Here is a 7,207-nt window from a genome sequence, read left to right on the forward strand (position 1 = left end):
ACTCCCCACTCTTTCCATGATTAAAGAGAGTGACCCCAATGTCAGCTGTCTGTGATTCAGGAAATATACTACCTTTTTGTAATGACAGTTTTAGGATTCCAGGTTTTAATGCCTGAAAGTGGGTGGTTTGGTTTGGTTTGGTTTTTTTGTGATGAGGGTGAGAGGGTGAAGGTGAGAATGGAGACAGAGGAAGGGGGAGCTAGTTTGTGTAATCAGTATGTTCACTTACCTTGTTATTAATCAAGAAGGAGTACATAGACTTGTGCTAGCACAGTTATGAACTGCATTGACAAAGGACTCTTCATGTTCTTTCCACATCATATCTTGGTGCACATCCCATATAATGTGTGGTTCTGTTCAGTAGTATTCTTTCAAATATAGTTTTATATCTCCTAAACCATAAGAGGTATATCAGGTATAGAATATTCTTACAAAACAAAGAAAAAAACCCAAACCTATATGTCCTAATTGAGTGAAATCATGCTAACTTCATTCTTTTAACTTACTGGTGACAAGGAAGTTCCATGGGGGGTTACGCAAAGTCACAGGCTGACTCACATTTTACCACAAGCATATGGTCTCTGTTCAGTAAAAACTTTCTTTTCAGATCTTGATATGTGGTGAATAACATACAATAAGTTTCATGTCCATACATAGCATCATTTCTATTAATTGTTCCCAAAGAAACTTGTAAAGGTACCAACTATGACTTGGATTTTTTAAAGTGTGCTTGAAATCAGTGTGGGATAGAGCTGCATTATGTTTACTGTAGAAAATAATGCTACTTGCTAATTGTTAGTAGGAGATAAGCAAAGCAGCCTTTCTGAGGATCAAGTGCCCATCCTACACATGATTCTGGGAGGCTTACTTCAGAATTATCGTTTGGTTGTGTAACCTTAATGTTCACTAACTGTTAAGGACCACAGGGAGATACCAGTCATCTAACTTGAAATAGACACCTTATGAGTGCATAATCTCCTTCTGATAACCTTCAAAGCACCTGTCCCTTGTTGACTCTAGGATCAAATCCAAGACTATTTGACTATACAAAATGCAGAAACTTTCTTTAGAAGGACTGGTTCACTAGGCTCTTCAAGATAGTTGAAATTCATGTGCAAAACTGCATTGACTGGATTTTGTATCAAAAGTGATGTGAAAAGATCTTGCAGATTAAGTCAGAAATGTAGCCTAAAAGCTTTAGTCTACTTCTGTGATTTATAAATTTCATTTCCTAGTTTTGACTTGAAGAAAGTACTGAAAACTGAGGTTACAAAAGACAGAGGAAATGTTGTCTGAACACTAAACTATAGATAGATGCAAAAAATATGAGTCAAATACTTGCAAGTGCCAAGTAAAATTTAACAAGTGAACAGAAAACAACACAAAGGATCAGGAAAATAAGATGTTTTCTTACTGACGAAAAAGAGACTTTCTTCTTGAGGAAAAGATGTAAATACTTCGTTTTATCCCTCCCAAATTGACCAGCAAACTACCTCTATATTCATACAGAAAGAGGAAAAAAACTCAACATTGCTTAGATTTCTAATTTTGTAAACACTTAGCTACTAAGATCTCAGAATTTTTTCTTCTGTTTAAGAATAAATCTTTTGAAGTTTAGAAAGAATAAAGCAGGACATTGGATTTGATAAATGTTTCCTAATTAATCTCCTATACAAGACTTCTTGACCATTATTCTGTCATTGAGTGCTTTCCCATAACCACAATGTTACAAAACTGGAAGTGTATTTACAACAAGATTTAAAAGGACCTAAACAAAGTGCAACTATTTTTCTAAAGTTGACCTCTGCAAACAAAGATCAAACAAAAAAAAATAAACTCAGTTCCTCTACTGTTATCCTTTCATTACAATATCACTGGACTAGGTTCAGGCTTTACTAATTGGTACATACCTGTTATAGGAGTTGGACTAGCAGCCTCAGTCTTGCAGCAGCAGGAGGAAGGGTTGCTATGGAACTAATTACAGCTATCAGCAGTGGTTCTGTTTTAAACGGTGTATGAATTAGGCAGTCTCCTAGAAGCACACACAAGTGAATTTGCCATTAACAATGAACAGCTCTGTGAAATGAATGCAGTATAAATTTACTTAGTCCATTCTGGGATTAGGCAGACAGCTCTACTCTTATTTAGCCTCTGAAGTAAATTTCAGTGAAAAACTTAAGAGGCTTTTCCCTAGCAAAGTGAATTTTGCCACATACTTGGTGCCTTATTACAATACAAACCGTATTCCAATTCCAATTACACTAATGCAAGCTGTGAGTAACTTCATTGTGCTCACTGGAATTACTCTAGATTTACAACAGTGTTATCTGAGATTTACACCTCTATAAATTAATCTGAAATGTGGCCACATGGTCTAGCTGGTTGTTAGCTTAGTAGAAAAAGCATAGTTTCATAAATAGCTCATATCTTTCATACTAATTTGGGACCTCTTCACAGCTGCTTATTAACTCATTTATATTAATTTACTACAACAGAAACATGCCCAATTAATAAAAGAGGTAATTCACTCACTGTTCATGATAAGCAAAACTTTTTCCTTGATATTTCACCTATTCCTACATAATATTTATCTCCCTGAAATGTTTGGTGCTATTCCTAACACTGTAAGAAAGGTTGAGGTTTGTTGTATCCTGGCATCTTCTTGCTAAGGCTGCTGAAGTAACCAGCTTTTTTCACATTGATGACCACACAAGTCTGAGCTATGTATTAGAACTGACCTAGTGGGGAATCCCCAAATTGTATGTTTTCAAGGAGCGTGGGTAGCGGAAAAGGACTGTAATATTAATTAAAATTGTTACACGGGATTGTCAAATTGTCTCAGCCACCCTAGATTTCATTAAACATCTCATTTCTGTTTGGGATCTAGAATTTCCACAGCTATAGCAACAAGTAAGACAAGCTACATTTTCTTTTATATAAAATGGATGGCTTTTAAAACTTCAAGAAAATTAGATGTGCCCTCTATCTTTCTTCTTGCACTGTCCATTGGGCTTTTGGTTATTTTTTTCATAGGAGAACTTCATATAATGGAATTTGCAGAAGAAAAATCATGCAAATTATGATTAGACTAAATTAAGCTGTCCTCAGCTCTATTAGTGAGCTAAGGCCAGGCTGAGTTGCCTCCCGGAGGCCTCATTGTTCACTCTTCTAGGCAATAAAATAGTTGCTCCAGAGTCAATATTGTATATGAGACAAGTTGCTGGAGCTCCCATCAATGAGGAACCTGACCCAAAGACTTTATAGCAACAAATCATTCAGTTTCTACACAGATAATTTAACTCCTGTTCTTCTCAGTCCAACAGAGAAATTACAGCAATGTTACTGTAGACAGGTGCTTTCCTGATCTTCATGTGGGGAAAATGTCCTTTCTTAGAGATGGCAGTCATGACACCATATGGGAGTAATAGTGTGTCAGACTACACATTCTGGTTTATGATACTTGTAATCATGTACTCCAAACCAAAGAAGCAATGTGCACCAAACCCCAAACCTGCATTTGGAAAAGAAAATAAGAGTAGAGAAAAAAAAAAAGTAAATGAACTAAAAAAGTCAGTTCCAAAGGAAATGTGTAACAACAAACACAGATTACTTATCATCACCTGTATGACTACTTGCACAGGTACAAAATTGAGGTCTAATGCTACTACTTTGATTTGTAGGAATATAGTACATTGTTTTGTCACAGAATAAATATAATGTGAAGAAACAAAATAAAACATTCATCAGCTATAAATTCCTGAAGTTTTGAACTTCTTTATTATTTCTTTCATAATGGAATGAATTTAGAGAAATAAGAGGAAGTAAAGAAAGCTCTTTTCCTTTGGTGCTTCAAATGGTACTATGACGCATATTTCACCTTCTGATCCTTAGAGACTGGTAGTAATAGAAGCATGTTTGGATACCAGCATACTTCTATTTTGTTTTACTGTTAGTAATGAAGCAATGAAACAACAAAAAAACACCACTTTTCTTTGTCTCACACATACGTGTACAAAACCACAAACAGACCCTATTTAAGTAAGTTAAATTCTTAATGTTTTCTTTTTTTCCCTGAGGTAAGATATCTGGAAGATAGAATGGAGGAATATTACTTTTTAACTTCTATACTTGCTGAAGAAAAAGATGTAGGGAGAGTTCAAGGATGGAAAAATATCTTTAAGTTGTACTGTATTGCTGCACAATATTTTGATCTGGATTCTCATTAGTGTTCTAATTACCAATTTTTTTGGTTATTATTATTAATAATTATTATTTTTTATTTTTTTTAATCTTGTTACTTAGTTTCCAAAGTCAGCTCTACATATCTAGGTACATAAAGTGTTGGAGTTTTTTTCCTGTTTTTTATATTCTTTGCAAAACTGCCTAGATGGCTACATTCCAACCGCTCCAGAAAACAAGAGTTAGCAAGCACCTAATCAATGTACTGTATCCAAATGCTTAATCTACTTGCATATTGTAAAGCTCCCACCAACACAGACAAAGTAAAACCTTAGTCCAGGCTATCCATTGGAAAGGTGACAACTCCTGGAGGAAAAATTGCAATTGAAGTTAAACAAATGGGGCAAACAAAAGCCATTGCAAAAATTACCAAGGGCCACATAGACACTCACAAGATAGCTCTGGGATTTCGCAATTATGAACAAATCAGTACTATATCACCTCACGAAAATAAACAAATCACACTTTGCCTCTTGTACCTTTTCAGGTGGGAAAGAGTTGGTACTAGACAATTAAAAAAAACATTTGCCTGTTAAATTATAATGGTACTTACTCCAGTTTATATGTCATCCCTTGGGTAGCAAGTTTAATTTGCTTGCATAGCTTATGTTGGTTAGCTTGGTGGAATAAACTGTGCCAGAAAAAAAGAAAAAAGTTTTCTCTTTATTTAGTTTGTATAAAAATGTGAATTTTTTGAAAAGAAAAATCACATACGTTATCAGAAAGGGTTTGCGGTATAGATGTGGTACAAATGCTTGTAAAGAGCTTGAAAATATTTAGAAAAATAAAGTTTAAACATTATAATTCTTATATTATGGTTTAAATTGCAACATCCAACATCCTTTATGGCTCTCACTTTCTATTAGACATATTAATTTACTTGTATGATTGCTTTCTCCCCATCTCCACAACAAGGTTAACTGAGTATTCCATATACAATAAAGTGTTCTTATTACGCCTACATTATGGCCAAGGAGCTGAGACTCAGAGGATGTGGTGGATTTACCATACATCACAGGTATCTAGTTGTGAAACACAGTGCAAACTTCAGAAGATCAGAATATGAACTTGTTATTCATTGGATACTTAAGGGCCTTAAGTCCAACTACAATTTTCCAAGCATCCGTAAAGTATATTTCTTGACACGCCCAGAAGTCTTGGCAGTGCTTAAAAACTTGATAGATTACCTTGTGCTAAGGGTTCCTAAGGAACTACAAACTAAATATTTATCTCCCTGTCTTGTCCATGTACTTGCTGTAGTAGATGTTCCCAGAACAAGCCTGCTAAACCACATTGTGTGCGAGAAACAGCTGCCAGCTGTAGTGCCATCACTATCTCCTAAGAAGGTAATAAGAGAAAAACTGTCATTCATACATGAGAAATTATGTTTAATTTCCTCTTCTCACTGGGGGAATTTAAATGAGTGCCTCTAAAACACTGGAGTATGCAATAGCATGTAGCATAAAATATACACTAGGTTCAGATGGGATATTTTGTCCTCTCAAATCTAATTTAATTTGTACAGAATAATTAGAAAGAATAAAAGTAGCAAGTTAGAGCATGAATACAGGAGTGGGTGCAAACAGGCTTGATCACAGAGTGGCTTGACAGTGTGGATATGCTGCTGTTGTGTTTTGTCCCCACAATCACAAGACTCAAGCTGGCCCAACACAGCTGCCACAGGGCACTGGAAGAGCTACCTGGATAGCAATTGGTTTCGACTCTAAGAACTGCTGCTTATTATACATGCTAGAGAGGCTATCCCGCTGCCTACTGTTTACTTCAATCAGAATATATTTTTCAGAATTAAAGAACAGATTTGAATCTCCTGATTACAAACCATTAAGTGATTGTCTATGACTGTCTAAAAGGAAGTTCTTTCTTTGCTTTTTTATTTGTATCTAGGACAGAAAGAGAGAGACTGCAAATTATGAGCAGATGAACTATGTTTTCTTTAGAGTTATGAAAATGTCAAAGCCAATATGTTTAGCCACCAACTAAACAAGAGTGGGTGTCAAAAGGAGAAAAAACACATCACAAGTGCAGGAGTCGCTCTAAAAATCTTAGTCATGCTTAGCCATTCTTAGCCATCCTGAGCCATGACTGCTGCTTACTATAACAATCACAAAAAATCTGCATATATATGCATATATGTGCCAATTCTGTTCAAAACCTACTGCTTGTTAAGAGGCCAATATATGTGAGAAGATTTTTTTTCAATGTATTCTTTTATGATTTACAGGGATGATTACTTTAATTAAGATAGAAGATGCCAGGCGTGTTAGAGAATAAGAATTCATGGCAGACCACGTAAACTTTTCTGAGATTTTTCAGGTCTCACAATATGCCAAGTGCTTTCCTGGAACACACTAAAACTTAGGTACTAGCACACTTTCACCAGAAAAGAAAAAAAAAAAAAGGATGGATATCAATGACTTACTTTTTGAAACATGGGAAAACAGTCACTCAGAACTTGAGTAAACTGATCCAACTGACCATCTCTACATATAATTGTCCTTCAGCGTTGATAACTAAATCTCTAATTCCAGTGGGGAAAGAGCTCACTTGAAAACCTAGACGTGGGCTTTTAAAATGTCAAAATGTAAAGCTGGGGAAAAAAAAAAAAACAAAGAAAAAGAAATGAGCTTGCGATTGCTATTTTTGCTGACAGGTTTAAAGAAGAATAACAGTCCTTTTGACCTTGACAATTATCAGTTCCCTATTTGGCTTTTCTTTTTGTGTGTGTGTGTTTTGCCAGGTTTTACAAAGTTTCAACACTAAAGAAGATAAATGACAATGAAGACTATCAGTTGTCCTGCAGTATTTTCTACACTGCCCAGGGATTGCACTTGTTTTTCGTATACTAAGCACAGAGATGGGCTGTGCTAAGCATTTTATCAAATTTGAAGTCAAGGTGCTGGTGTAATAATAATCTTCTGTGTAATTTGCCTTCTGGCACAAAATTTGT

The 7,207-nt window shown here is 35.4% G+C and overlaps 1 long non-coding RNA gene across 1 annotated transcript; it reads right to left on the minus strand.

Annotated features, from left to right (window-relative positions):
* Window positions 1-236: 236 nt before the first annotated feature.
* Window positions 237-6,833, minus strand: LOC108639425. Its single transcript, XR_001920463.2, has 4 exons — window positions 6,680-6,833; window positions 4,793-4,870; window positions 1,911-2,032; window positions 237-392 (listed from the first exon to the last, which is right to left on the minus strand). It is a non-coding gene; the product is annotated as an uncharacterized LOC108639425 (long non-coding RNA).
* Window positions 6,834-7,207: the final 374 nt, after the last annotated feature.

Source organism: Manacus vitellinus, unplaced genomic scaffold (assembly GCF_001715985.3).
Source record: "Manacus vitellinus isolate BGI_N305 unplaced genomic scaffold, ASM171598v3 scaffold_2_pilon, whole genome shotgun sequence".
Classification (NCBI taxonomy): domain Eukaryota; kingdom Metazoa; phylum Chordata; class Aves; order Passeriformes; family Pipridae; genus Manacus; species Manacus vitellinus.